Source organism: Gadus chalcogrammus, chromosome 12, assembly GCF_026213295.1.
Source record: "Gadus chalcogrammus isolate NIFS_2021 chromosome 12, NIFS_Gcha_1.0, whole genome shotgun sequence".
Lineage (NCBI taxonomy): Eukaryota > Metazoa > Chordata > Actinopteri > Gadiformes > Gadidae > Gadus > Gadus chalcogrammus.
In genome coordinates this window covers 6,957,808-6,981,797 of record NC_079423.1, presented here as the reverse complement: position 1 = coordinate 6,981,797, position 23,990 = coordinate 6,957,808, and the positions used below count along the sequence as shown (strand labels likewise).

The 23,990-nt window shown below is 44.3% G+C and overlaps 34 non-coding genes across 34 annotated transcripts; all 34 read right to left on the bottom strand.

Annotated features, from left to right (window-relative positions):
* Positions 1–464: 464 nt before the first annotated feature.
* LOC130401070 (5S ribosomal RNA) lies at positions 465–583 on the bottom strand. The gene has a single exon (XR_008903531.1). It is a non-coding gene; the product is annotated as a 5S ribosomal RNA (ribosomal RNA).
* Positions 584–1,112: 529 nt separating this feature from the next.
* Positions 1,113–1,231, bottom strand: LOC130394919 (5S ribosomal RNA). Its single transcript, XR_008898031.1, has one exon. It is a non-coding gene; the product is annotated as a 5S ribosomal RNA (ribosomal RNA).
* A 655-nt stretch (positions 1,232–1,886) lies between these two features.
* On the bottom strand, positions 1,887–2,007 carry LOC130395360 (5S ribosomal RNA). The gene has a single exon (XR_008898426.1). It is a non-coding gene; the product is annotated as a 5S ribosomal RNA (ribosomal RNA).
* A 529-nt stretch (positions 2,008–2,536) lies between these two features.
* Positions 2,537–2,655, bottom strand: LOC130395491 (5S ribosomal RNA). The gene has a single exon (XR_008898542.1). It is a non-coding gene; the product is annotated as a 5S ribosomal RNA (ribosomal RNA).
* Positions 2,656–4,853: 2,198 nt separating this feature from the next.
* On the bottom strand, positions 4,854–4,972 carry LOC130395519 (5S ribosomal RNA). Its single transcript, XR_008898568.1, has one exon. It is a non-coding gene; the product is annotated as a 5S ribosomal RNA (ribosomal RNA).
* Positions 4,973–5,501: 529 nt separating this feature from the next.
* LOC130400862 (5S ribosomal RNA) lies at positions 5,502–5,620 on the bottom strand. Its single transcript, XR_008903332.1, has one exon. It is a non-coding gene; the product is annotated as a 5S ribosomal RNA (ribosomal RNA).
* Positions 5,621–6,150: 530 nt separating this feature from the next.
* Positions 6,151–6,270, bottom strand: LOC130394058 (5S ribosomal RNA). The gene has a single exon (XR_008897254.1). It is a non-coding gene; the product is annotated as a 5S ribosomal RNA (ribosomal RNA).
* A 530-nt stretch (positions 6,271–6,800) lies between these two features.
* LOC130400507 (5S ribosomal RNA) lies at positions 6,801–6,919 on the bottom strand. The gene has a single exon (XR_008902989.1). It is a non-coding gene; the product is annotated as a 5S ribosomal RNA (ribosomal RNA).
* A 529-nt stretch (positions 6,920–7,448) lies between these two features.
* Positions 7,449–7,567, bottom strand: LOC130396461 (5S ribosomal RNA). The gene has a single exon (XR_008899098.1). It is a non-coding gene; the product is annotated as a 5S ribosomal RNA (ribosomal RNA).
* Positions 7,568–8,096: 529 nt separating this feature from the next.
* Positions 8,097–8,215, bottom strand: LOC130396460 (5S ribosomal RNA). Its single transcript, XR_008899097.1, has one exon. It is a non-coding gene; the product is annotated as a 5S ribosomal RNA (ribosomal RNA).
* Positions 8,216–8,744: 529 nt separating this feature from the next.
* LOC130396459 (5S ribosomal RNA) lies at positions 8,745–8,863 on the bottom strand. Its single transcript, XR_008899096.1, has one exon. It is a non-coding gene; the product is annotated as a 5S ribosomal RNA (ribosomal RNA).
* A 529-nt stretch (positions 8,864–9,392) lies between these two features.
* On the bottom strand, positions 9,393–9,511 carry LOC130396457 (5S ribosomal RNA). Its single transcript, XR_008899094.1, has one exon. It is a non-coding gene; the product is annotated as a 5S ribosomal RNA (ribosomal RNA).
* A 529-nt stretch (positions 9,512–10,040) lies between these two features.
* LOC130396456 (5S ribosomal RNA) lies at positions 10,041–10,159 on the bottom strand. The gene has a single exon (XR_008899093.1). It is a non-coding gene; the product is annotated as a 5S ribosomal RNA (ribosomal RNA).
* A 529-nt stretch (positions 10,160–10,688) lies between these two features.
* On the bottom strand, positions 10,689–10,807 carry LOC130396455 (5S ribosomal RNA). Its single transcript, XR_008899092.1, has one exon. It is a non-coding gene; the product is annotated as a 5S ribosomal RNA (ribosomal RNA).
* A 529-nt stretch (positions 10,808–11,336) lies between these two features.
* Positions 11,337–11,455, bottom strand: LOC130396454 (5S ribosomal RNA). The gene has a single exon (XR_008899091.1). It is a non-coding gene; the product is annotated as a 5S ribosomal RNA (ribosomal RNA).
* Positions 11,456–11,985: 530 nt separating this feature from the next.
* Positions 11,986–12,104, bottom strand: LOC130396453 (5S ribosomal RNA). The gene has a single exon (XR_008899090.1). It is a non-coding gene; the product is annotated as a 5S ribosomal RNA (ribosomal RNA).
* A 529-nt stretch (positions 12,105–12,633) lies between these two features.
* LOC130395527 (5S ribosomal RNA) lies at positions 12,634–12,753 on the bottom strand. The gene has a single exon (XR_008898575.1). It is a non-coding gene; the product is annotated as a 5S ribosomal RNA (ribosomal RNA).
* Positions 12,754–13,282: 529 nt separating this feature from the next.
* LOC130396452 (5S ribosomal RNA) lies at positions 13,283–13,401 on the bottom strand. The gene has a single exon (XR_008899089.1). It is a non-coding gene; the product is annotated as a 5S ribosomal RNA (ribosomal RNA).
* Positions 13,402–13,930: 529 nt separating this feature from the next.
* Positions 13,931–14,049, bottom strand: LOC130396450 (5S ribosomal RNA). Its single transcript, XR_008899088.1, has one exon. It is a non-coding gene; the product is annotated as a 5S ribosomal RNA (ribosomal RNA).
* Positions 14,050–14,578: 529 nt separating this feature from the next.
* LOC130396449 (5S ribosomal RNA) lies at positions 14,579–14,697 on the bottom strand. Its single transcript, XR_008899087.1, has one exon. It is a non-coding gene; the product is annotated as a 5S ribosomal RNA (ribosomal RNA).
* A 529-nt stretch (positions 14,698–15,226) lies between these two features.
* On the bottom strand, positions 15,227–15,345 carry LOC130396448 (5S ribosomal RNA). The gene has a single exon (XR_008899086.1). It is a non-coding gene; the product is annotated as a 5S ribosomal RNA (ribosomal RNA).
* A 529-nt stretch (positions 15,346–15,874) lies between these two features.
* On the bottom strand, positions 15,875–15,993 carry LOC130396447 (5S ribosomal RNA). Its single transcript, XR_008899085.1, has one exon. It is a non-coding gene; the product is annotated as a 5S ribosomal RNA (ribosomal RNA).
* A 529-nt stretch (positions 15,994–16,522) lies between these two features.
* Positions 16,523–16,641, bottom strand: LOC130396445 (5S ribosomal RNA). Its single transcript, XR_008899083.1, has one exon. It is a non-coding gene; the product is annotated as a 5S ribosomal RNA (ribosomal RNA).
* A 529-nt stretch (positions 16,642–17,170) lies between these two features.
* Positions 17,171–17,289, bottom strand: LOC130396444 (5S ribosomal RNA). The gene has a single exon (XR_008899082.1). It is a non-coding gene; the product is annotated as a 5S ribosomal RNA (ribosomal RNA).
* A 518-nt stretch (positions 17,290–17,807) lies between these two features.
* On the bottom strand, positions 17,808–17,926 carry LOC130396443 (5S ribosomal RNA). Its single transcript, XR_008899081.1, has one exon. It is a non-coding gene; the product is annotated as a 5S ribosomal RNA (ribosomal RNA).
* Positions 17,927–18,455: 529 nt separating this feature from the next.
* On the bottom strand, positions 18,456–18,574 carry LOC130396442 (5S ribosomal RNA). The gene has a single exon (XR_008899080.1). It is a non-coding gene; the product is annotated as a 5S ribosomal RNA (ribosomal RNA).
* A 528-nt stretch (positions 18,575–19,102) lies between these two features.
* LOC130396441 (5S ribosomal RNA) lies at positions 19,103–19,221 on the bottom strand. Its single transcript, XR_008899079.1, has one exon. It is a non-coding gene; the product is annotated as a 5S ribosomal RNA (ribosomal RNA).
* A 529-nt stretch (positions 19,222–19,750) lies between these two features.
* LOC130396439 (5S ribosomal RNA) lies at positions 19,751–19,869 on the bottom strand. The gene has a single exon (XR_008899078.1). It is a non-coding gene; the product is annotated as a 5S ribosomal RNA (ribosomal RNA).
* Positions 19,870–20,398: 529 nt separating this feature from the next.
* On the bottom strand, positions 20,399–20,517 carry LOC130396438 (5S ribosomal RNA). Its single transcript, XR_008899077.1, has one exon. It is a non-coding gene; the product is annotated as a 5S ribosomal RNA (ribosomal RNA).
* A 528-nt stretch (positions 20,518–21,045) lies between these two features.
* LOC130396437 (5S ribosomal RNA) lies at positions 21,046–21,164 on the bottom strand. The gene has a single exon (XR_008899076.1). It is a non-coding gene; the product is annotated as a 5S ribosomal RNA (ribosomal RNA).
* Positions 21,165–21,693: 529 nt separating this feature from the next.
* On the bottom strand, positions 21,694–21,812 carry LOC130396436 (5S ribosomal RNA). Its single transcript, XR_008899075.1, has one exon. It is a non-coding gene; the product is annotated as a 5S ribosomal RNA (ribosomal RNA).
* A 528-nt stretch (positions 21,813–22,340) lies between these two features.
* Positions 22,341–22,459, bottom strand: LOC130396435 (5S ribosomal RNA). The gene has a single exon (XR_008899074.1). It is a non-coding gene; the product is annotated as a 5S ribosomal RNA (ribosomal RNA).
* A 529-nt stretch (positions 22,460–22,988) lies between these two features.
* On the bottom strand, positions 22,989–23,107 carry LOC130396433 (5S ribosomal RNA). The gene has a single exon (XR_008899072.1). It is a non-coding gene; the product is annotated as a 5S ribosomal RNA (ribosomal RNA).
* Positions 23,108–23,626: 519 nt separating this feature from the next.
* Positions 23,627–23,745, bottom strand: LOC130401265 (5S ribosomal RNA). The gene has a single exon (XR_008903729.1). It is a non-coding gene; the product is annotated as a 5S ribosomal RNA (ribosomal RNA).
* Positions 23,746–23,990: the final 245 nt, after the last annotated feature.

The following is a 23,990-nucleotide window of genomic DNA, read 5'->3' as shown; positions in this document are numbered from 1 at the left end:
CTCGACGTTACACTTTTACAAAAACAATCATTAGTTAGATATAAACGGCAGTAATTGATTCAGTAGGACTCCTTATCCATGTAAACGATCATTGTGACATCTGAATTCATTAATTATCTGAAATACACTGCGTGTGCGTGTGATGTTAAATGTTTGAACCAAGGTTAACGGTTAAAGTGTCAGAGAATGGGTGGTGATTTTTTGACGTCCTCCCATGATCTGAAGTGAGCGTGCGTGTTTGTGTTGGTGAAAGTTTAAGAAATGTACAACTGTCGTTTCAGCTCTCTGGTGCTCCCTGCTGGCAGTATCACTATACTGTCCTCATGTTTCACAAAAATAGTTTTGAGAGACGTTGTCAGTTTTTGTATGTTGCTTAAATCCTCCAAAGCGGTTGGCAGTAAACATCAGGTCACGGTACGCCACGGTAGGCCACGGAGGCAATGAGCTCGAGTTGAAAAAGAAAAAGCTTACAGCACCTGGTATTCCCAGTCGGGCACCCATCCAAGTACTAACCAGGCCCGACCCTGCTTAGCTACCGAGATCAGACGAGATCGGGCGTGTTCAGGGTGGTATGGCCGTAAGCAATTAGTGCAGGCGCAAAACCAGGTTTTATACAGTAGCACATAAGGAGTGAGAAAGCTGCTGAGGCTTGACGTTACACTTTTACAAAAACAATCATTAGTTAGATATAAACGGCAGTAATTGATTCAGTAGGACTCCTTATCCATGTAAACGATCATTGTGACATCTGAATTCATTAATTATCTGAAATACACTGCGTGAGCGTGTGATGTTAAATGTTCGAACCAAGGTTAACGGTTAAAGTGTCAGAGAATGGGTGGTGATTTTTTGACGTCCTCCCATGATCTGAAGTGAGCGTGCGTGTTTGTGTTGGTGAAAGTTTAAGAAATGTACAACTGTCGTTTCAGCTCTCTGGTGCTCCCTGCTGGCAGTATCACTATACTGTCCTCATGTTTCACAAAAATAGTTTTGAGAGACGTTGTCAGTTTTTGTATGTTTCTTAAATCCTCCAAAGCGGTTGGCAGTAAACATCAGGTCACGGTACGCCACGGTAGGCCACGGAGGCAATGAGCTCGAGTTGAAAAAGAAAAATATTACAGCACCTGGTATTCCCAGGCGGTCTCCCATCCAAGTACTAACCAGGCCCGACCCTGCTTAGCTTCCGATATCAGACGAGATCGGGCATGTTCAGGGTGGTATGGCCGTAATCAATTAGTGCAGGCGCAAAACCAGGTTTTATACAGTAGCACATAAGGAGTGAGAAAGCTGCTGAGGCTCGACGTTACACTTTTACAAAAACAATCATTAGTTAGATATAAAAGGCAGTAATTGATTCAGTAGGACTCCTTATCCATGTAAACGATCATTGTGACATCTGAATTCATTAATTATCTGAAATACACTGCGTGAGCGTGTGATGTTAAATGTTTGAACCAAGGTTAACGGTTAAAGTGTCAGAGAATGGGTGGTGATTTTTTGACGTCCTCCCATGATCTGAAGTGAGCGTGCGTGTTTGTGTTGGTGAAAGTTTAAGAAATGTACAACTGTCGGTTCAGCTCTCTGGTGCTCCCTGCTGGCAGTATCACTATACTGTCCTCATGTTTCACAAAAATAGTTTTGAGAGACGTTGTCAGTTTTTGTATGTTGCTTAAATCCTCCAAAGCGGTTGGCAGTAAACATCAGGTCACGGTACGCCACGGTAGGCCACGGAGTCAATGAGCTCGAGTTGAAAAAGAAAAAGCTTACAGCACCTGGTATTCCCAGGCGGTCTCCCATCCAAGTACTAACCAGGCCCGACCCTGCTTAGCTTCCGAGATCAGACGAGATCGGGCGTGTTTTTTTTTTCTTTTGGTGACACCCGTCACTACTTACAGCAACCTGGGCTTCTGAGGAGGTCTCCCATCCAAGTACTAACCAGGCCCGACCCTGCTTAGCTTCCGAGATCAGACGAGATCGGGCCGTGTTCAGGGTGGTATGGCCGTAAGCAATTAGTGCAGGCGCAAAACCAGGTTTTATACAGTAGCACATAAGGAGTGAGAAAGCTGCTGAGGCTCGACGTTACACTTTTACAAAAACAATCATTAGTTAGATATAAACGGCAGTAATTGATTCAGTAGGACTCCTTATCCATGTAAACGATCATTGTGACATCTGAATTCATTAATTATCTGAAATACACTGCGTGTGCGTGTGATGTTAAATGTTTGAACCAAGGTTAACGGTTAAAGTGTCAGAGAATGGGTGGTGATTTTTTGACGTCCTCCCATGACCTGAAGTGAGCGTGCGTGTTTGTGTTGGTGAAAGTTTAAGAAATGTACAACTGTCGTTTCAGCTCTCTGGTGCTCCCTGCTGGCAGTATCACTATACTGTCCTCATGTTTCACAAAAATAGTTTTGAGAGACGTTGTCAGTTTTTGTATGTTGCTTAAATCCTCCAAAGCGGTTGGCAGTAAACATCAGGTCACGGTACGCCACGGTAGGCCACGGAGGCAATGAGCTCGAGTTGAAAAAGAAAAATCTTACAGCACCTGGTATTCCCAGGCGGTCTCCCATCCAACTACAAACCAGGCCCGACCCTGCTTAGCTTCCGAGATCAGACGAGATCGGGCATGTTCAGGGTGGTATGGCCGTAATCAATTAGTGCTGGCGCAAAACCAGGTTTTATACAGTAGCACATAAGGAGTGAGAAAGCTGCTGAGGCTCAACGTTACACTTTTACAAAAACAATCATTAGTTAGATATAAACGGCAGTAATTGATTCAGTAGGACTCCTTATCCATGTAAACGATCATTGTGACATCTGAATTCATTAATTATCTGAAATACACTGCGTGTGCGTGTGATGTTAAATGTTTGAACCAAGGTTAACGGTTAAAGTGTCAGAGAATGGGTGGTGATTTTTTGACGTCCTCCCATGATCTGAGGGGTGTTCCACGAACGGAGGTTTAACAAACACTGAGTTAACGCTGAACTCTAGGTTGATTGACCCTGTGCCGACCAACCCAGAGTTTTCGGTTCCACAGCAGCGGTTATGCATTAGTTCAATCAACTCGGGGTTGGTTAACACAGGGTTGTGCGCGTCCACGCCAAACTTAAAAAGACGTGATGTATGGATCATGGAAACCCTGATCGATATGGCGAAACGGGCCGCTTATTTCAATGAAATGGAACTCCAGGTTCTCCTGGAGAGCTATGACGAGGAGAAGGACATTATCACAAGAAAAGGGAACGCTAAAACCTCTGGAACCCGGAGAACCAAAGCCTGGCAGCGGATCGCTGACCGCGTAAATGCGTTAGTTACACGTCAAAAGCATGATCCTTAATATTTGAGCCATCATGAATATATAAATATCCCAGTTAAGCATTCTTAAAGATCCTACCACATAACCCCTTTCTTCTAAAACAATATGTACTCCGATTGCTTCCAAGCGGTCAGAGGATTAAGTATAAAAATGAAGTATAAAAAACATACAAACTGGTAAGCTTTTCCCACCATCGTATTGGTATACATTTAAATAAGCCACTTTTTTAAGCCAATCGTGAAAAGGCCGACAGTCGGCAGACTGGATCTGGCCCTCAAATTGTCTTGACCCCGGTGGAGGAGCTGTTAATAAACATAAATTCAGGGCGCCCTGGCATGGAGGGGGTACCTGGAGGTACCTACCACCTCAGAGAGTCATGGGCCATACCCCACACTGGTTGAATGTAGGTTTTTGTGTTTTCTTGTATTTTCGATTTTTTTTGCCTTCGAAGTAACACATGCAAACCGTGTGCTTGCCACAGCGCATACTATTCCAAATGTTTCTTTTTTTGGTAACTGGGTAGACAACCTAAAAGTGACAATTCATCAACTTCACAGATCAAGATGGATCAGTGCTTGGAATGAAGCCGCCGGCTACGATCGAACATTCTCCAGTGGATGCAAGTCCGTTAGGACTATTTTATACTTTATGTTGTAAATGCCTCTCGGCATAGTAGGCTACTCAGACAATAGCCTATTGCTCTTTGTATGATAGGAGGCCGATACAAATCTTGGATGGGTCATCTGAAACGACCCTGATGTGCTCAGCATCTCCAGCATTATAGCCTAGATAAAACTACCATTTGAAAAAAACGGAGGGCTACGCAAATAGTCTGGAGTGAACTGAGGCCAGGTCCTCGATTGGTAGTGTTGGCTATCTAAGGCTATTTAAATATATTAAAGATTTGCGCGAGAATCTATATCTCTCCACTCCAGCAAAAAGTAATCCATAGCCTATGCCAAGATGTCGAGCCGTGGTCTTATCAATCGCTCCCGGTGGATTGCACGTATAATTTGCGCTCTGATATCAGCAGTTCTCTCATCAAAAGGGCATGCCATTGTGAACACATGAAATCTGCGGTGAACGCCGGTTGAAATACCCAAAACCGGGTTATGTTTCAAACTTAACCTGCGCAAAACCTGGTCCGACCAGGTTTGATTCAGAGCATATGTTGCTATAGCAACTAACATACCGTGATCCTTTTGGAACGGAAAACCTAGGGTTACCGAAAACCCTGGGTTAACTTACCCGGTTATGTGATAAAACCGGCTTTGTGGAACACCCCACTGAAGTGAGCGTGCGTGTTTGTGTTGGTGAAAGTTTAAGAAATGTACAACTGTCGGTTCAGCTCTCTGGTGCTCCCTGCTGGCAGTATCACTATACTGTCCTCATGTTTCACAAAAATAGTTTTGAGAGACGTTTTCAGTTTTTGTATGTTGCTTAAATCCTCCAAAGCGGTTGGCAGTAAACATCAGGTCACGGTACGCCACGGTAGGCCACGGAGTCAATGAGCTCGAGTTGAAAAAGAAAAATCTTACAGCACCTGGTATTCCCAGGCGGTCTCCCATCCAAGTACTAACCATGCCCAACCCTGCTTAGCTTCCGAAATCAGACGAGATCGGGCGTGTTCAGGGTGGTATTGCCATAATAAATTATTGCAGGCGCAAAACCAGGTTTTATACAGTAGCACATAAGGAGTGAGAAAGCTGCTGAGGCTCAACGTTACACTTTTACAAAAACAATCATTAGTTAGATATAAACGGCAGTAATTGATTCAGTAGGACTCCTTATCCATGTAAACGATCATTGTGACATCTGAATTCATTAATTATCTGAAATACACTGCGTGTGCGTGTGATGTTAAATGTTTGAACCAAGGTTAACGGTTAAAGTGTCAGAGAATGGGTGGTGATTTTTTGACGTCCTCCCATGATCTGAAGTGAGCGTGCGTGTTTGTGTTGGTGAAAGTTTAAGAAATGTACAACGGTCGGTTCAGCTCTCTGGTGCTCCCTGCTGGCAGTATCACTATACTGTCCTCATGTTTCACAAAAATAGTTTTGAGAGACGTTGTCAGTTTTTGTATGTTGCTTAAATCCTCCAAAGCGGTTGGCAGTAAACATCAGGTCACGGTACGCCACGGTAGGCCACGGAGGCAATGAGCTCGAGTTGAAAAAGAAACAGCTTACAGCACCTGGTATTCCCAGGCGGTCTCCCATCCAAGTACTAACCAGGCACGACCCTGCTTAGCTTCCGAGATCAGACGAGATCGGGCGTGTTCAGGGTGGTATGGCCGTAAGCAATTAGTGCAAGCGCAAAACCAGGTTTTATACAGTAGCACATAAGGAGTGAGAAAGCTGCAGAGGCTCGACGTTACACTTTTACAAAAACAATCATTAGTTAGATATAAACGGCAGTAATTGATTCAGTAGGACTCCTTATCCATGTAAACGATCATTGTGACATCTGAATTCATTAATTATCTGAAATACACTGCGATGTGCGTGTGATGTTAAATGTTTGAACCAAGGTTAACGGTTAAAGTGTCAGAGAATGGGTGGTGATTTTTTGACGTCCTCCCATGATCTGAAGTGAGCGTGCGTGTTTGTGTTGGTGAAAGTTTAAGAAATGTACAACTGTCGGTTCAGCTCTCTGGTGCTCCCTGCTGGCAGTATCACTATACTGTCCTCATGTTTCACAAAAATAGTTTTGAGAGACGTTGTCAGTTTTTGTATGTTGCTTAAATCCTCCAAAGCGGTTGGCAGTAAACATCAGGTCACGGTACGCCACGGTAGGCCACGGAGTCAATGAGCTCGAGTTGAAAAAGAAAATGCTTACAGCACCTGGTATTCCCAGGCGGTCTCCCATCCAAGTACTAACCAGGCCCGACCCTGCTTAGCTTCCGAGATCAGACGAGATCAGGGCGTGTTCAGGGTGGTATGGCCGTAAGCAATTAGTGCAGGCGCAAAACCAGGTTTTATACAGTAGCACATAAGGAGTGAGAAAGCTGCTGAGGCTCGACGTTACACTTTTACAAAAACAATCATTAGTTAGATATAAACGGCAGTAATTGATTCAGTAGGACTCCTTATCCATGTAAACGATCATTGTGACATCTGAATTCATTAATTATCTGAAATACACTGCGTGATGCGTGTGATGTTAAATGTTTGAACCAAGGTTAACGGTTAAAGTGTCAGAGAATGGGTGGTGATTTTTTGACGTCCTCCCATGATCTGAAGTGAGCGTGCGTGTTTGTGTTGGTGAAAGTTTAAGAAATGTACAACTGTCGGTTCAGCTCTCTGGTGCTCCCTGCTGGCAGTATCACTATACTGTCCTCATGTTTCACAAAAATAGTTTTGAGAGACGTTGTCAGTTTTTGTATGTTGCTTAAATCCTCCAAAGCGGTTGGCAGTAAACATCAGGTCACGGTACGCCACGGTAGGCCACGGAGTCAATGAGCTCGAGTTGAAAAAGAAAAAGCTTACAGCACCTGGTATTCCCAGGCGGTCTCCCATCCAAGTACTAACCAGGCCTGACCCTGCTTAGCTTCCGAGATCAGACGAGATCGGGCGTGTTCAGGGTGGTATGGCCGTAAGCAATTAGTGCAGGCGCAAAACCAGGTTTTATACAGTAGCACATAAGGAGTGAGAAAGCTGCTGAGGCTCGACGTTACACTTTTACAAAAACAATCATTAGTTAGATATAAACGGCAGTAATTGATTCAGTAGGACTCCTTATCCATGTAAACGATCATTGTGACATCTGAATTCATTAATTATCTGAAATACACTGCGTGAGCGTGTGATGTTAAATGTTTGAACCAAGGTTAACGGTTAAAGTGTCAGAGAATGGGTGGTGATTTTTTGACGTCCTCCCATGATCTGAAGTGAGCGTGCGTGTTTGTGTTGGTGAAAGTTTAAGAAATGTACAACTGTCCGTTCAGCTCTCTGGTGCTCCCTGCTGGCAGTATCACTATACTGTCCTCATGTTTCACAAAAATAGTTTTGAGAGACGTTGTCAGTTTTTGTATGTTGCTTAAATCCTCCAAAGCGGTTGGCAGTAAACATCAGGTCACGGTACGCCACGGTAGGCCACGGAGTCAATGAGCTCGAGTTGAAAAAGATAAAGCTTACAGCACCTGGTATTCCCAGGCGGTCTCCCATCCAAGTACTAACCAGGCCCGACCCTGCTTAGCTTCCGAGATCAGACGAGATCGGGCGTGTTCAGGGTGGTATGGCCGTAAGCAATTAGTGCAGGCGCAAAACCAGGTTTTATACAGTAGCACATAAGGAGTGAGAAAGCTGCTGAGGCTCGACGTTACACTTTTACAAAAACAATCATTAGTTAGATATAAACGGCAGTAATTGATTCAGTAGGACTCCTTATCCATGTAAACGATCATTGTGACATCTGAATTCATTAATTATCTGAAATACACTGCGTGTGCGTGTGATGTTAAATGTTTGAACCAAGGTTAACGGTTAAAGTGTCAGAGAATGGGTGGTGATTTTTTGACGTCCTCCCATGATCTGAAGTGAGCGTGCGTGTTTGTGTTGGTGAAAGTTTAAGAAATGTACAACTGTCGTTTCAGCTCTCTGGTGCTCCCTGCTGGCAGTATCACTATACTGTCCTCATGTTTCACAAAAATAGTTTTGAGAGACGTTGTCAGTTTTTGTATGTTGCTTAAATCCTCCAAAGCGGTTGGCAGTAAACATCAGGTCACGGTACGCCACGGTAGGCCACGGAGTCAATGAGCTCGAGTTGAAAAAGAAAAAGCTTACAGCACCTGGTATTCCCAGGCGGTCTCCCATCCAAGTACTAACCAGGCCCGACCCTGCTTAGCTTCCGAGATCAGACGAGATCGGGCGTGTTCAGGGTGGTATGGCCGTAAGCAATTAGTGCAGGCGCAAAACCAGGTTTTATACAGTAGCACATAAGGAGTGAGAAAGCTGCTGAGGCTCGACGTTACACTTTTACAAAAACAATCATTAGTTAGATATAAACGGCAGTAATTGATTCAGTAGGACTCCTTATCCATGTAAACGATCATTGTGACATCTGAATTCATTAATTATCTGAAATACACTGCGTGTGCGTGTGATGTTAAATGTTTGAACCAAGGTTAACGGTTAAAGTGTCAGAGAATGGGTGGTGATTTTTTGACGTCCTCCCATGATCTGAAGTGAGCGTGCGTGTTTGTGTTGGTGAAAGTTTAAGAAATGTACAACTGTCGGTTCAGCTCTCTGGTGCTCCCTGCTGGCAGTATCACTATACTGTCCTCATGTTTCACAAAAATAGTTTTGAGAGACGTTGTCAGTTTTTGTATGTTGCTTAAATCCTCCAAAGCGGTTGGCAGTAAACATCAGGTCACGGTACGCCACGGTAGGCCACGGAGTCAATGAGCTCGAGTTGAAAAAGAAAAAGCTTACAGCACCTGGTATTCCCAGGCGGTCTCCCATCCAAGTACTAACCAGGCCCGACCCTGCTTAGCTTCCGAGATCAGACGAGATCGGGCGTGTTCAGGGTGGTATGGCCGTAAGCAATTAGTGCAGGCGCAAAACCAGGTTTTATACAGTAGCACATAAGGAGTGAGAAAGCTGCTGAGGCTCGACGTTACACTTTTACAAAAACAATCATTAGTTAGATATAAACGGCAGTAATTGATTCAGTAGGACTCCTTATCCATGTAAACGATCATTGTGACATCTGAATTCATTAATTATCTGAAATACACTGCGTGTGCGTGTGATGTTAAATGTTTGAACCAAGGTTAACGGTTAAAGTGTCAGAGAATGGGTGGTGATTTTTTGACGTCCTCCCATGATCTGAAGTGAGCGTGCGTGTTTGTGTTGGTGAAAGTTTAAGAAATGTACAACTGTCGGTTCAGCTCTCTGGTGCTCCCTGCTGGCAGTATCACTATACTGTCCTCATGTTTCACAAAAATAGTTTTGAGAGACGTTGTCAGTTTTTGTATGTTGCTTAAATCCTCCAAAGCGGTTGGCAGTAAACATCAGGTCACGGTACGCCACGGTAGGCCACGGAGTCAATGAGCTCGAGTTGAAAAAGAAAAAGCTTACAGCACCTGGTATTCCCAGGCGGTCTCCCATCCAAGTACTAACCAGGCCCGACCCTGCTTAGCTTCCGAGATCAGACGAGATCGGGCGTGTTCAGGGTGGTATGGCCGTAAGCAATTAGTGCAGGCGCAAAACCAGGTTTTATACAGTAGCACATAAGGAGTGAGAAAGCTGCTGAGGCTCGACGTTACACTTTTACAAAAACAATCATTAGTTAGATATAAACGGCAGTAATTGATTCAGTAGGACTCCTTATCCATGTAAACGATCATTGTGACATCTGAATTCATTAATTATCTGAAATACACTGCGTGTGCGTGTGATGTTAAATGTTTGAACCAAGGTTAACGGTTAAAGTGTCAGAGAATGGGTGGTGATTTTTTGACGTCCTCCCATGATCTGAAGTGAGCGTGCGTGTTTGTGTTGGTGAAAGTTTAAGAAATGTACAACTGTCGGTTCAGCTCTCTGGTGCTCCCTGCTGGCAGTATCACTATACTGTCCTCATGTTTCACAAAAATAGTTTTGAGAGACGTTGTCAGTTTTTGTATGTTGCTTAAATCCTCCAAAGCGGTTGGCAGTAAACATCAGGTCACGGTACGCCACGGTAGGCCACGGAGTCAATGAGCTCGAGTTGAAAAAGAAAAAGCTTACAGCACCTGGTATTCCCAGGCGGTCTCCCATCCAAGTACTAACCAGGCCCGACCCTGCTTAGCTTCCGAGATCAGACGAGATCGGGCGTGTTCAGGGTGGTATGGCCGTAAGCAATTAGTGCAGGCGCAAAACCAGGTTTTATACAGTAGCACATAAGGAGTGAGAAAGCTGCTGAGGCTCGACGTTACACTTTTACAAAAACAATCATTAGTTAGATATAAACGGCAGTAATTGATTCAGTAGGACTCCTTATCCATGTAAACGATCATTGTGACATCTGAATTCATTAATTATCTGAAATACACTGCGTGTGCGTGTGATGTTAAATGTTTGAACCAAGGTTAACGGTTAAAGTGTCAGAGAATGGGTGGTGATTTTTTGACGTCCTCCCATGATCTGAAGTGAGCGTGCGTGTTTGTGTTGGTGAAAGTTTAAGAAATGTACAACTGTCGGTTCAGCTCTCTGGTGCTCCCTGCTGGCAGTATCACTATACTGTCCTCATGTTTCACAAAAATAGTTTTGAGAGACGTTGTCAGTTTTTGTATGTTGCTTAAATCCTCCAAAGCGGTTGGCAGTAAACATCAGGTCACGGTACGCCACGGTAGGCCACGGAGGCAATGAGCTCGAGTTGAAAAAGAAAAAGCTTACAGCACCTGGTATTCCCAGGCGGTCTCCCATCCAAGTACTAACCAGGCCCGACCCTGCTTAGCTTCCGAGATCAGACGAGATCGGGCGTGTTCAGGGTGGTATGGCCGTAAGCAATTAGTGCAGGCGCAAAACCAGGTTTTATACAGTAGCACATAAGGAGTGAGAAAGCTGCTGAGGCTCGACGTTACACTCTTACAAAAACAATCATTAGTTAGATATAAACGGCAGTAATTGATTCAGTAGGACTCCTTATCCATGTAAACGATCATTGTGACATCTGAATTCATTAATTATCTGAAATACACTGCGTGTGCGTGTGATGTTAAATGTTTGAACCAAGGTTAACGGTTAAAGTGTCAGAGAATGGGTGGTGATTTTTTGACGTCCTCCCATGATCTGAAGTGAGCGTGCGTGTTTGTGTTGGTGAAAGTTTAAGAAATGTACAACTGTCGGTTCAGCTCTCTGGTGCTCCCTGCTGGCAGTATCACTATACTGTCCTCATGTTTCACAAAAATAGTTTTGAGAGACGTTGTCAGTTTTTGTATGTTGCTTAAATCCTCCAAAGCGGTTGGCAGTAAACATCAGGTCACGGTACGCCACGGTAGGCCACGGAGGCAATGAGCTCGAGTTGAAAAAGAAAAAGCTTACAGCACCTGGTATTCCCAGGCGGTCTCCCATCCAAGTACTAACCAGGCCCGACCCTGCTTAGCTTCCGAGATCAGACGAGATCGGGCGTGTTCAGGGTGGTATGGCCGTAAGCAATTAGTGCAGGCGCAAAACCAGGTTTTATACAGTAGCACATAAGGAGTGAGAAAGCTGCTGAGGCTCGACGTTACACTCTTACAAAAACAATCATTAGTTAGATATAAACGGCAGTAATTGATTCAGTAGGACTCCTTATCCATGTAAACGATCATTGTGACATCTGAATTCATTAATTATCTGAAATACACTGCGTGTGCGTGTGATGTTAAATGTTTGAACCAAGGTTAACGGTTAAAGTGTCAGAGAATGGGTGGTGATTTTTTGACGTCCTCCCATGATCTGAAGTGAGCGTGCGTGTTTGTGTTGGTGAAAGTTTAAGAAATGTACAACTGTCGGTTCAGCTCTCTGGTGCTCCCTGCTGGCAGTATCACTATACTGTCCTCATGTTTCACAAAAATAGTTTTGAGAGACGTTGTCAGTTTTTGTATGTTGCTTAAATCCTCCAAAGCGGTTGGCAGTAAACATCAGGTCACGGTACGCCACGGTAGGCCACGGAGTCAATGAGCTCGAGTTGAAAAAGAAAATAGCTTACAGCACCTGGTATTCCCAGGCGGTCTCCCATCCAAGTACTAACCAGGCCCGACCCTGCTTAGCTTCCGAGATCAGACGAGATCGGGCGTGTTCAGGGTGGTATGGCCGTAAGCAATTAGTGCAGGCGCAAAACCAGGTTTTATACAGTAGCACATAAGGAGTGAGAAAGCTGCTGAGGCTCGACGTTACACTTTTACAAAAACAATCATTAGTTAGATATAAACGGCAGTAATTGATTCAGTAGGACTCCTTATCCATGTAAACGATCATTGTGACATCTGAATTCATTAATTATCTGAAATACACTGCGTGTGCGTGTGATGTTAAATGTTTGAACCAAGGTTAACGGTTAAAGTGTCAGAGAATGGGTGGTGATTTTTTGACGTCCTCCCATGATCTGAAGTGAGCGTGCGTGTTTGTGTTGGTGAAAGTTTAAGAAATGTACAACTGTCGGTTCAGCTCTCTGGTGCTCCCTGCTGGCAGTATCACTATACTGTCCTCATGTTTCACAAAAACAGTTTTGAGAGACGTTGTCAGTTTTTGTATGTTGCTTAAATCCTCCAAAGCGGTTGGCAGTAAACATCAGGTCACGGTACGCCACGGTAGGCCACGGAGTCAATGAGCTCGAGTTGAAAAAGAAAAAGCTTACAGCACCTGGTATTCCCAGGCGGTCTCCCATCCAAGTACTAACCAGGCCCGACCCTGCTTAGCTTCCGAGATCAGACGAGATCAGGGCGTGTTCAGGGTGGTATGGCCGTTAAGCAATTAGTGCAGGCGCAAAACCAGGTTTTATACAGTAGCACATAAGGAGTGAGAAAGCTGCTGAGGCTCGACGTTACACTTTTACAAAAACAATCATTAGTTAGATATAAACGGCAGTAATTGATTCAGTAGGACTCCTTATCCATGTAAACGATCATTGTGACATCTGAATTCATTAATTATCTGAAATACACTGCGTGTGCGTGTGATGTTAAATGTTTGAACCAAGGTTAACGGTTAAAGTGTCAGAGAATGGGTGGTGATTTTTTGACGTCCTCCCATGATCTGAAGTGAGCGTGCGTGTTTGTGTTGGTGAAAGTTTAAGAAATGTACAACTGTCGGTTCAGCTCTCTGGTGCTCCCTGCTGGCAGTATCACTATACTGTCCTCATGTTTCACAAAATAGTTTTGAGAGACGTTGTCAGTTTTTGTATGTTGCTTAAATCCTCCAAAGCGGTTGGCAGTAAACATCAGGTCACGGTACGCCACGGTAGGCCACGGAGTCAATGAGCTCGAGTTGAAAAAGAAAAAGCTTACAGCACCTGGTATTCCCAGGCGGTCTCCCATCCAAGTACTAACCAGGCCCGACCCTGCTTAGCTTCCGAGATCAGACGAGATCGGGCGTGTTCAGGGTGGTATGGCCGTAAGCAATTAGTGCAGGCGCAAAACCAGGTTTTATACAGTAGCACATAAGGAGTGAGAAAGCTGCTGAGGCTCGACGTTACACTTTTACAAAAACAATCATTAGTTAGATATAAACGGCAGTAATTGATTCAGTAGGACTCCTTATCCATGTAAACGATCATTGTGACATCTGAATTCATTAATTATCTGAAATACACTGCGTGTGCGTGTGATGTTAAATGTTTGAACCAAGGTTAACGGTTAAAGTGTCAGAGAATGGGTGGTGATTTTTTGACGTCCTCCCATGATCTGAAGTGAGCGTGCGTGTTTGTGTTGGTGAAAGTTTAAGAAATGTACAACTGTCGGTTCAGCTCTCTGGTGCTCCCTGCTGGCAGTATCACTATACTGTCCTCATGTTTCACAAAAATAGTTTTGAGAGACGTTGTCAGTTTTTGTATGTTGCTTAAATCCTCCAAAGCGGTTGGCAGTAAACATCAGGTCACGGTACGCCACGGTAGGCCACGGAGTCAATGAGCTCGAGTTGAAAAAGAAAAAGCTTACAGCACCTGGTATTCCCAGGCGGTCTCCCATCCAAGTACTAACCAGGCCCGACCCTGCTTAGCTTCCGAGATCAGACGAGATCGGGCGTGTTCAGGGTGGTATGGCCGTAAGCAATTAGTGCAGGCGCAAAACCAGGTTTTATACAGTAGCACATAAGGAGTGAGAAAGCTGCTGAGGCTCGACGTTACACTTTTACAAAAACAATCATTAGTTAGATATAAACGGCAGTAATTGATTCAGTAGGACTCCTTATCCATGTAAACGATCATTGTGACATCTGAATTCATTAATTATCTGAAATACACTGCGTGTGCGTGTGATGTTAAATGTTTGAACCAAGGTTAACGGTTAAAGTGTCAGAGAATGGGTGGTGATTTTTTGACGTCCTCCCATGATCTGAAGTGAGCGTGCGTGTTTGTGTTGGTGAAAGTTTAAGAAATGTACAACTGTCGGTTCAGCTCTCTGGTGCTCCCTGCTGGCAGTATCACTATACTGTCCTCATGTTTCACAAAAATAGTTTTGAGAGACGTTGTCAGTTTTTGTATGTTGCTTAAATCCTCCAAAGCGGTTGGCAGTAAACATCAGGTCACGGTACGCCACGGTAGGCCACGGAGTCAATGAGCTCGAGTTGAAAAAGAAAAAGCTTACAGCACCTGGTATTCCCAGGCGGTCTCCCATCCAAGTACTAACCAGGCCCGACCCTGCTTAGCTTCCGAGATCAGACGAGATCGGGCGTGTTCAGGGTGGTATGGCCGTAAGCAATTAGTGCAGGCGCAAAACCAGGTTTTATACAGTAGCACATAAGGAGTGAGAAAGCTGCTGAGGCTCGACGTTACACTTTTACAAAAACAATCATTAGTTAGATATAAACGGCAGTAATTGATTCAGTAGGACTCCTTATCCATGTAAACGATCATTGTGACATCTGAATTCATTAATTATCTGAAATACACTGCGTGTGCGTGTGATGTTAAATGTTTGAACCAAGGTTAACGGTTAAAGTGTCAGAGAATGGGTGGTGATTTTTTGACGTCCTCCCATGATCTGAAGTGAGCGTGCGTGTTTGTGTTGGTGAAAGTTTAAGAAATGTACAACTGTCGGTTCAGCTCTCTGGTGCTCCCTGCTGGCAGTATCACTATACTGTCCTCATGTTTCACAAAAATAGTTTTGAGAGACGTTGTCAGTTTTTGTATGTTGCTTAAATCCTCCAAAGCGGTTGGCAGTAAACATCAGGTCACGGTACGCCACGGTAGGCCACGGAGTCAATGAGCTCGAGTTGAAAAAGAAAAAGCTTACAGCACCTGGTATTCCCAGGCGGTCTCCCATCCAAGTACTAACCAGGCCCGACCCTGCTTAGCTTCCGAGATCAGACGAGATCGGGCGTGTTCAGGGTGGTATGGCCGTAAGCAATTAGTGCAGGCGCAAAACCAGGTTTTATACAGTAGCACATAAGGAGTGAGAAAGCTGCTGAGGCTCGACGTTACACTTTTACAAAAACAATCATTAGTTAGATATAAACGGCAGTAATTGATTCAGTAGGACTCCTTATCCATGTAAACGATCATTGTGACATCTGAATTCATTAATTATCTGAAATACACTGCGTGTGCGTGTGATGTTAAATGTTTGAACCAAGGTTAACGGTTAAAGTGTCAGAGAATGGGTGGTGATTTTTTGACGTCCTCCCATGATCTGAAGTGAGCGTGCGTGTTTGTGTTGGTGAAAGTTTAAGAAATGTACAACTGTCGGTTCAGCTCTCTGGTGCTCCCTGCTGGCAGTATCACTATACTGTCCTCATGTTTCACAAAAATAGTTTTGAGAGACGTTGTCAGTTTTTGTATGTTGCTTAAATCCTCCAAAGCGGTTGGCAGTAAACATCAGGTCACGGTACGCCACGGTAGGCCACGGAGTCAATGAGCTCGAGTTGAAAAAGAAAAAGCTTACAGCACCTGGTATTCCCAGGCGGTCTCCCATCCAAGTACTAACCAGGCCCGACCCTGCTTAGCTTCCGAGATCAGACGAGATCGGGCGTGTTCAGGGTGGTATGGCCGTAAGCAATTAGTGCAGGCGCAAAACCAGGTTTTATACAGTAGCACATAAGGAGTGAGAAAGCTGCTGAGGCTCGACGTTACACTTTTACAAAAACAATCATTAGTTAGATATAAACGGCAGTAATTGATTCAGTAGGACTCCTTATCCATGTAAACGATCATTGTGACATCTGAATTCATTAATTATCTGAAATACACTGCGTGTGCGTGTGATGTTAAATGTTTGAACCAAGGTTAACGGTTAAAGTGTCAGAGAATGGGTGGTGATTTTTTGACGTCCTCCCATGATCTGAAGTGAGCGTGCGTGTTTGTGTTGGTGAAAGTTTAAGAAATGTACAACTGTCGGTTCAGCTCTCTGGTGCTCCCTGCTGGCAGTATCACTATACTGTCCTCATGTTTCACAAAAATAGTTTTGAGAGACGTTGTCAGTTTTTGTATGTTGCTTAAATCCTCCAAAGCGGTTGGCAGTAAACATCAGGTCACGGTACGCCACGGTAGGCCACGGAGTCAATGAGCTCGAGTTGAAAAAGAAAAAGCTTACAGCACCTGGTATTCCCAGGCGGTCTCCCATCCAAGTACTAACCAGGCCCGACCCTGCTTAGCTTCCGAGATCAGACGAGATCGGGCGTGTTCAGGGTGGTATGGCCGTAAGCAATTAGTGCAGGCGCAAAACCAGGTTTTATACAGTAGCACATAAGGAGTGAGAAAGCTGCTGAGGCTCGACGTTACACTTTTACAAAAACAATCATTAGTTAGATATAAACGGCAGTAATTGATTCAGTAGGACTCCTTATCCATGTAAACGATCATTGTGACATCTGAATTCATTAATTATCTGAAATACACTGCGTGTGCGTGTGATGTTAAATGTTTGAACCAAGGTTAACGGTTAAAGTGTCAGAGAATGGGTGGTGATTTTTTGACGTCCTCCCATGATCTGAAGTGAGCGTGCGTGTTTGTGTTGGTGAAAGTTTAAGAAATGTACAACTGTCGGTTCAGCTCTCTGGTGCTCCCTGCTGGCAGTATCACTATACTGTCCTCATGTTTCACAAAAATAGTTTTGAGAGACGTTGTCAGTTTTTGTATGTTGCTTAAATCCTCCAAAGCGGTTGGCAGTAAACATCAGGTCACGGTACGCCACGGTAGGCCACGGAGTCAATGAGCTCGAGTTGAAAAAGAAAAAGCTTACAGCACCTGGTATTCCCAGGCGGTCTCCCATCCAAGTACTAACCAGGCCCGACCCTGCTTAGCTTCCGAGATCAGACGAGATCGGGCGTGTTCAGGGTGGTATGGCCGTAAGCAATTAGTGCAGGCGCAAAACCAGGTTTTATACAGTAGCACATAAGGAGTGAGAAAGCTGCTGAGGCTCGACGTTACACTTTTACAAAAACAATCATTAGTTAGATATAAACGGCAGTAATTGATTCAGTAGGACTCCTTATCCATGTAAACGATCATTGTGACATCTGAATTCATTAATTATCTGAAATACACTGCGTGTGCGTGTGATGTTAAATGTTTGAACCAAGGTTAACGGTTAAAGTGTCAGAGAATGGGTGGTGATTTTTTGACGTCCTCCCATGATCTGAAGTGAGCGTGCGTGTTTGTGTTGGTGAAAGTTTAAGAAATGTACAACTGTCGGTTCAGCTCTCTGGTGCTCCCTGCTGGCAGTATCACTATACTGTCCTCATGTTTCACAAAAATAGTTTTGAGAGACGTTGTCAGTTTTTGTATGTTGCTTAAATCCTCCAAAGCGGTTGGCAGTAAACATCAGGTCACGGTACGCCACGGAGTCAATGAGCTCGAGTTGAAAAAGAAAAGCTTACAGCACCTGGTATTCCCAGGCGGTCTCCCATCCAAGTACTAACCAGGCCCGACCCTGCTTAGCTTCCGAGATCAGACGAGATCGGGCGTGTTCAGGGTGGTATGGCCGTAAGCAATTAGTGCAGGCGCAAAACCAGGTTTTATACAGTAGCACATAAGGAGTGAGAAAGCTGCTGAGGCTCGACGTTACACTTTTACAAAAACAATCATTAGTTAGATATAAACGGCAGTAATTGATTCAGTAGGACTCCTTATCCATGTAAACGATCATTGTGACATCTGAATTCATTAATTATCTGAAATACACTGCGTGTGCGTGTGATGTTAAATGTTTGAACCAAGGTTAACGGTTAAAGTGTCAGAGAATGGGTGGTGATTTTTTGACGTCCTCCCATGATCTGAAGTGAGCGTGCGTGTTTGTGTTGGTGAAAGTTTAAGAAATGTACAACTGTCGGTTCAGCTCTCTGGTGCTCCCTGCTGGCAGTATCACTATACTGTCCTCATGTTTCACAAAAATAGTTTTGAGAGACGTTGTCAGTTTTTGTATGTTGCTTAAATCCTCCAAAGCGGTTGGCAGTAAACATCAGGTCACGGTACGCCACGGTAGGCCACGGAGTCAATGAGCTCGAGTTGAAAAAGAAAAAGCTTACAGCACCTGGTATTCCCAGGCGGTCTCCCATCCAAGTACTAACCAGGCCCGACCCTGCTTAGCTTCCGAGATCAGACGAGATCGGGCGTGTTCAGGGTGGTATGGCCGTAAGCAATTAGTGCAGGCGCAAAACCAGGTTTTATACAGTAGCACATAAGGAGTGAGAAAGCTGCTGAGGCTCGACGTTACACTTTTACAAAAACAATCATTAGTTAGATATAAACGGCAGTAATTGATTCAGTAGGACTCCTTATCCATGTAAACGATCATTGTGACATCTGAATTCATTAATTATCTGAAATACACTGCGTGTGCGTGTGATGTTAAATGTTTGAACCAAGGTTAACGGTTAAAGTGTCAGAGAATGGGTGGTGATTTTTTGACGTCCTCCCATGATCTGAAGTGAGCGTGCGTGTTTGTGTTGGTGAAAGTTTAAGAAATGTACAACTGTCGGTTCAGCTCTCTGGTGCTCCCTGCTGGCAGTATCACTATACTGTCCTCATGTTTCACAAAAATAGTTTTGAGAGACGTTGTCAGTTTTTGTATGTTGCTTAAATCCTCCAAAGCGGTTGGCAGTAAACATCAGGTCACGGTACGCCACGGTAGGCACGGAGTCAATGAGCTCGAGTTGAAAAAGAAAAAGCTTACAGCACCTGGTATTCCCAGGCGGTCTCCCATCCAAGTACTAACCAGGCCCGACCCTGCTTAGCTTCCGAGATCAGACGAGATCGGGCGTGTTCAGGGTGGTATGGCCGTAAGCAATTAGTGCAGGCGCAAAACCAGGTTTTATACAGTAGCACATAAGGAGTGAGAAAGCTGCTGAGGCTCGACGTTACACTCTTACAAAAACAATCATTAGTTAGATATAAACGGCAGTAATTGATTCAGTAGGACTCCTTATCCATGTAAACGATCATTGTGACATCTGAATTCATTAATTATCTGAAATACACTGCGTGTGCGTGTGATGTTAAATGTTTGAACCAAGGTTAACGGTTAAAGTGTCAGAGAATGGGTGGTGATTTTTTGACGTCCTCCCATGATCTGAAGTGAGCGTGCGTGTTTGTGTTGGTGAAAGTTTAAGAAATGTACAACTGTCGGTTCAGCTCTCTGGTGCTCCCTGCTGGCAGTATCACTATACTGTCCTCATGTTTCACAAAAATAGTTTTGAGAGACGTTGTCAGTTTTTGTATGTTGCTTAAATCCTCCAAAGCGGTTGGCAGTAAACATCAGGTCACGGTACGCCACGGTAGGCCACGGAGGCAATGAGCTCGAGTTGAAAAAGAAAAAGCTTACAGCACCTGGTATTCCCAGGCGGTCTCCCATCCAAGTACTAACCAGGCCCGACCCTGCTTAGCTTCCGAGATCAGACGAGATCGGGCGTGTTCAGGGTGGTATGGCCGTAAGCAATTAGTGCAGGCGCAAAACCAGGTTTTATACAGTAGCACATAAGGAGTGAGAAAGCTGCTGAGGCTCGACGTTACACTTTTACAAAAACAATCATTAGTTAGATATAAACGGCAGTAATTGATTCAGTAGGACTCCTTATCCATGTAAACGATCATTGTGACATCTGAATTCATTAATTATCTGAAATACACTGCGTGTGCGTGTGATGTTAAATGTTTGAACCAAGGTTAACGGTTAAAGTGTCAGAGAATGGGTGGTGATTTTTTGACGTCCTCCCATGATCTGAAGTGAGCGTGCGTGTTTGTGTTGGTGAAAGTTTAAGAAATGTACAACTGTCGGTTCAGCTCTCTGGTGCTCCCTGCTGGCAGTATCACTATACTGTCCTCATGTTTCACAAAAATAGTTTTGAGAGACGTTGTCAGTTTTTGTATGTTGCTTAAATCCTCCAAAGCGGTTGGCAGTAAACATCAGGTCACGGTACGCCACGGTAGGCCACGGAGGCAATGAGCTCGAGTTGAAAAAGAAAAAGCTTACAGCACCTGGTATTCCCAGGCGGTCTCCCATCCAAGTACTAACCAGGCCCGACCCTGCTTAGCTTCCGAGATCAGACGAGATCGGGCGTGTTCAGGGTGGTATGGCCGTAAGCAATTAGTGCAGGCGCAAAACCAGGTTTTATACAGTAGCACATAAGGAGTGAGAAAGCTGCTGAGGCTCGACGTTACACTTTTACAAAAACAATCATTAGTTAGATATAAACGGCAGTAATTGATTCAGTAGGACTCCTTATCCATGTAAACGATCATTGTGACATCTGAATTCATTAATTATCTGAAATACACTGCGTGTGCGTGTGATGTTAAATGTTTGAACCAAGGTTAACGGTTAAAGTGTCAGAGAATGGGTGGTGATTTTTGACGTCCTCCCATGATCTGAAGTGAGCGTGCGTGTTTGTGTTGGTGAAAGTTTAAGAAATGTACAACTGTCGGTTCAGCTCTCTGGTGCTCCCTGCTGGCAGTATCACTATACTGTCCTCATGTTTCACAAAAATAGTTTTGAGAGACGTTGTCAGTTTTTGTATGTTGCTTAAATCCTCCAAAGCGGTTGGCAGTAAACATCAGGTCACGGTACGCCACGGTAGGCCACGGAGTCAATGAGCTCGAGTTGAAAAAGAAAAAGCTTACAGCACCTGGTATTCCCAGGCGGTCTCCCATCCAAGTACTAACCAGGCCCGACCCTGCTTAGCTTCCGAGATCAGACGAGATCGGGCGTGTTCAGGGTGGTATGGCCGTAAGCAATTAGTGCAGGCGCAAAACCAGGTTTTATACAGTAGCACATAAGGAGTGAGAAAGCTGCTGAGGCTCGACGTTACACTTTTACAAAAACAATCATTAGTTAGATATAAACGGCAGTAATTGATTCAGTAGGACTCCTTATCCATGTAAACGATCATTGTGACATCTGAATTCATTAATTATCTGAAATACACTGCGTGTGCGTGTGATGTTAAATGTTTGAACCAAGGTTAACGGTTAAAGTGTCAGAGAATGGGTGGTGATTTTTTGACGTCCTCCCATGATCTGAAGTGAGCGTGCGTGTTTGTGTTGGTGAAAGTTTAAGAAATGTACAACTGTCGTTTCAGCTCTCTGGTGCTCCCTGCTGGCAGTATCACTATACTGTCCTCATGTTTCACAAAAATAGTTTTGAGAGACGTTGTCAGTTTTTGTATGTTGCTTAAATCCTCCAAAGCGGTTGGCAGTAAACATCAGGTCACGGTACGCCACGGTAGGCCACGGAGTCAATGAGCTCGAGTTGAAAAAGAAAAAGCTTACAGCACCTGGTATTCCCAGGCGGTCTCCCATCCAAGTACTAACCAGGCCCGACCCTGCTTAGCTTCCGAGATCAGACGAGATCGGGCGTGTTCAGGGTGGTATGGCCGTAAGCAATTAGTGCAGGCGCAAAACCAGGTTTTATACAGTAGCACATAAGGAGTGAGAAAGCTGCTGAGGCTCGACGTTACACTTTTACAAAAACAATCATTAGTTAGATATAAACGGCAGTAATTGATTCAGTAGGACTCCTTATCCATGTAAACGATCATTGTGACATCTGAATTCATTAATTATCTGAAATACACTGCGTGTGCGTGTGATGTTAAATGTTTGAACCAAGGTTAACGGTTAAAGTGTCAGAGAATGGGTGGTGATTTTTTGACGTCCTCCCATGATCTGAAGTGAGCGTGCGTGTTTGTGTTGGTGAAAGTTTAAGAAATGTACAACTGTCGGTTCAGCTCTCTGGTGCTCCCTGCTGGCAGTATCACTATACTGTCCTCATGTTTCACAAAATAGTTTTGAGAGACGTTGTCAGTTTTTGTATGTTGCTTAAATCCTCCAAAGCGGTTGGCAGTAAACATCAGGTCACGGTACGCCACGGTAGGCCACGGAGTCAATGAGCTCGAGTTGAAAAAGAAAAAGCTTACAGCACCTGGTATTCCCAGGCGGTCTCCCATCCAAGTACTAACCAGGCCCGACCCTGCTTAGCTTCCGAGATCAGACGAGATCGGGCGTGTTCAGGGTGGTATGGCCGTAAGCAATTAGTGCAGGCGCAAAACCAGGTTTTATACAGTAGCACATAAGGAGTGAGAAAGCTGCTGAGGCTCGACGTTACACTTTTACAAAAACAATCATTAGTTAGATATAAACGGCAGTAATTGATTCAGTAGGACTCCTTATCCATGTAAACGATCATTGTGACATCTGAATTCATTAATTATCTGAAATACACTGCGTGTGCGTGTGATGTTAAATGTTTGAACCAAGGTTAACGGTTAAAGTGTCAGAGAATGGGTGGTGATTTTTTGACGTCCTCCCATGATCTGAAGTGAGCGTGCGTGTTTGTGTTGGTGAAAGTTTAAGAAATGTACAACTGTCGGTTCAGCTCTCTGGTGCTCCCTGCTGGCAGTATCACTATACTGTCCTCATGTTTCACAAAAATAGTTTTGAGAGACGTTGTCAGTTTTTGTATGTTGCTTAAATCCTCCAAAGCGGTTGGCAGTAAACATCAGGTCACGGTACGCCACGGTAGGCCACGGAGTCAATGAGCTCGAGTTGAAAAAGAAAAAGCTTACAGCACCTGGTATTCCCAGGCGGTCTCCCATCCAAGTACTAACCAGGCCCGACCCTGCTTAGCTTCCGAGATCAGACGAGATCGGGCGTGTTCAGGGTGGTATGGCCGTAAGCAATTAGTGCAGGCGCAAAACCAGGTTTTATACAGTAGCACATAAGGAGTGAGAAAGCTGCTGAGGCTCGACGTTACACTTTTACAAAAACAATCATTAGTTAGATATAAACGGCAGTAATTGATTCAGTAGGACTCCTTATCCATGTAAACGATCATTGTGACATCTGAATTCATTAATTATCTGAAATACACTGCGTGTGCGTGTGATGTTAAATGTTTGAACCAAGGTTAACGGTTAAAGTGTCAGAGAATGGGTGGTGATTTTTTGACGTCCTCCCATGATCTGAAGTGAGCGTGCGTGTTTGTGTTGGTGAAAGTTTAAGAAATGTACAACTGTCGGTTCAGCTCTCTGGTGCTCCCTGCTGGCAGTATCACTATACTGTCCTCATGTTTCACAAAAATAGTTTTGAGAGACGTTGTCAGTTTTTGTATGTTGCTTAAATCCTCCAAAGCGGTTGGCAGTAAACATCAGGTCACGGTAGGCCACGGAGGCAATGAGCTCGAGTTGAAAAAGAAAAAGCTTACAGCACCTGGTATCCCAGGCGGTCTCCCATCCAAGTACTAACCAGGCCCGACCCTGCTTAGCTTCCGAGATCAGGACGAGATCGGGCGTGTTCAGGGTGGTATGGCCGTAAGCAATTAGTGCAGGCGCAAAACCAGGTTTTATACAGTAGCACATAAGGAGTGAGAAAGCTGCTGAGGCTCGACGTTACACACTCACAAAAACAATCATTAGTTAGATATAAACGGCAGTAATTGATTCAGTAGGACTCCTTATCCATGTAAACGATCATTGTGACATCTGAATTCATTAATTATCTGAAATACACTGCGTGTGCGTGTGATGTTAAATGTTTGAACCAAGGTTAACGGTTAAAGTGT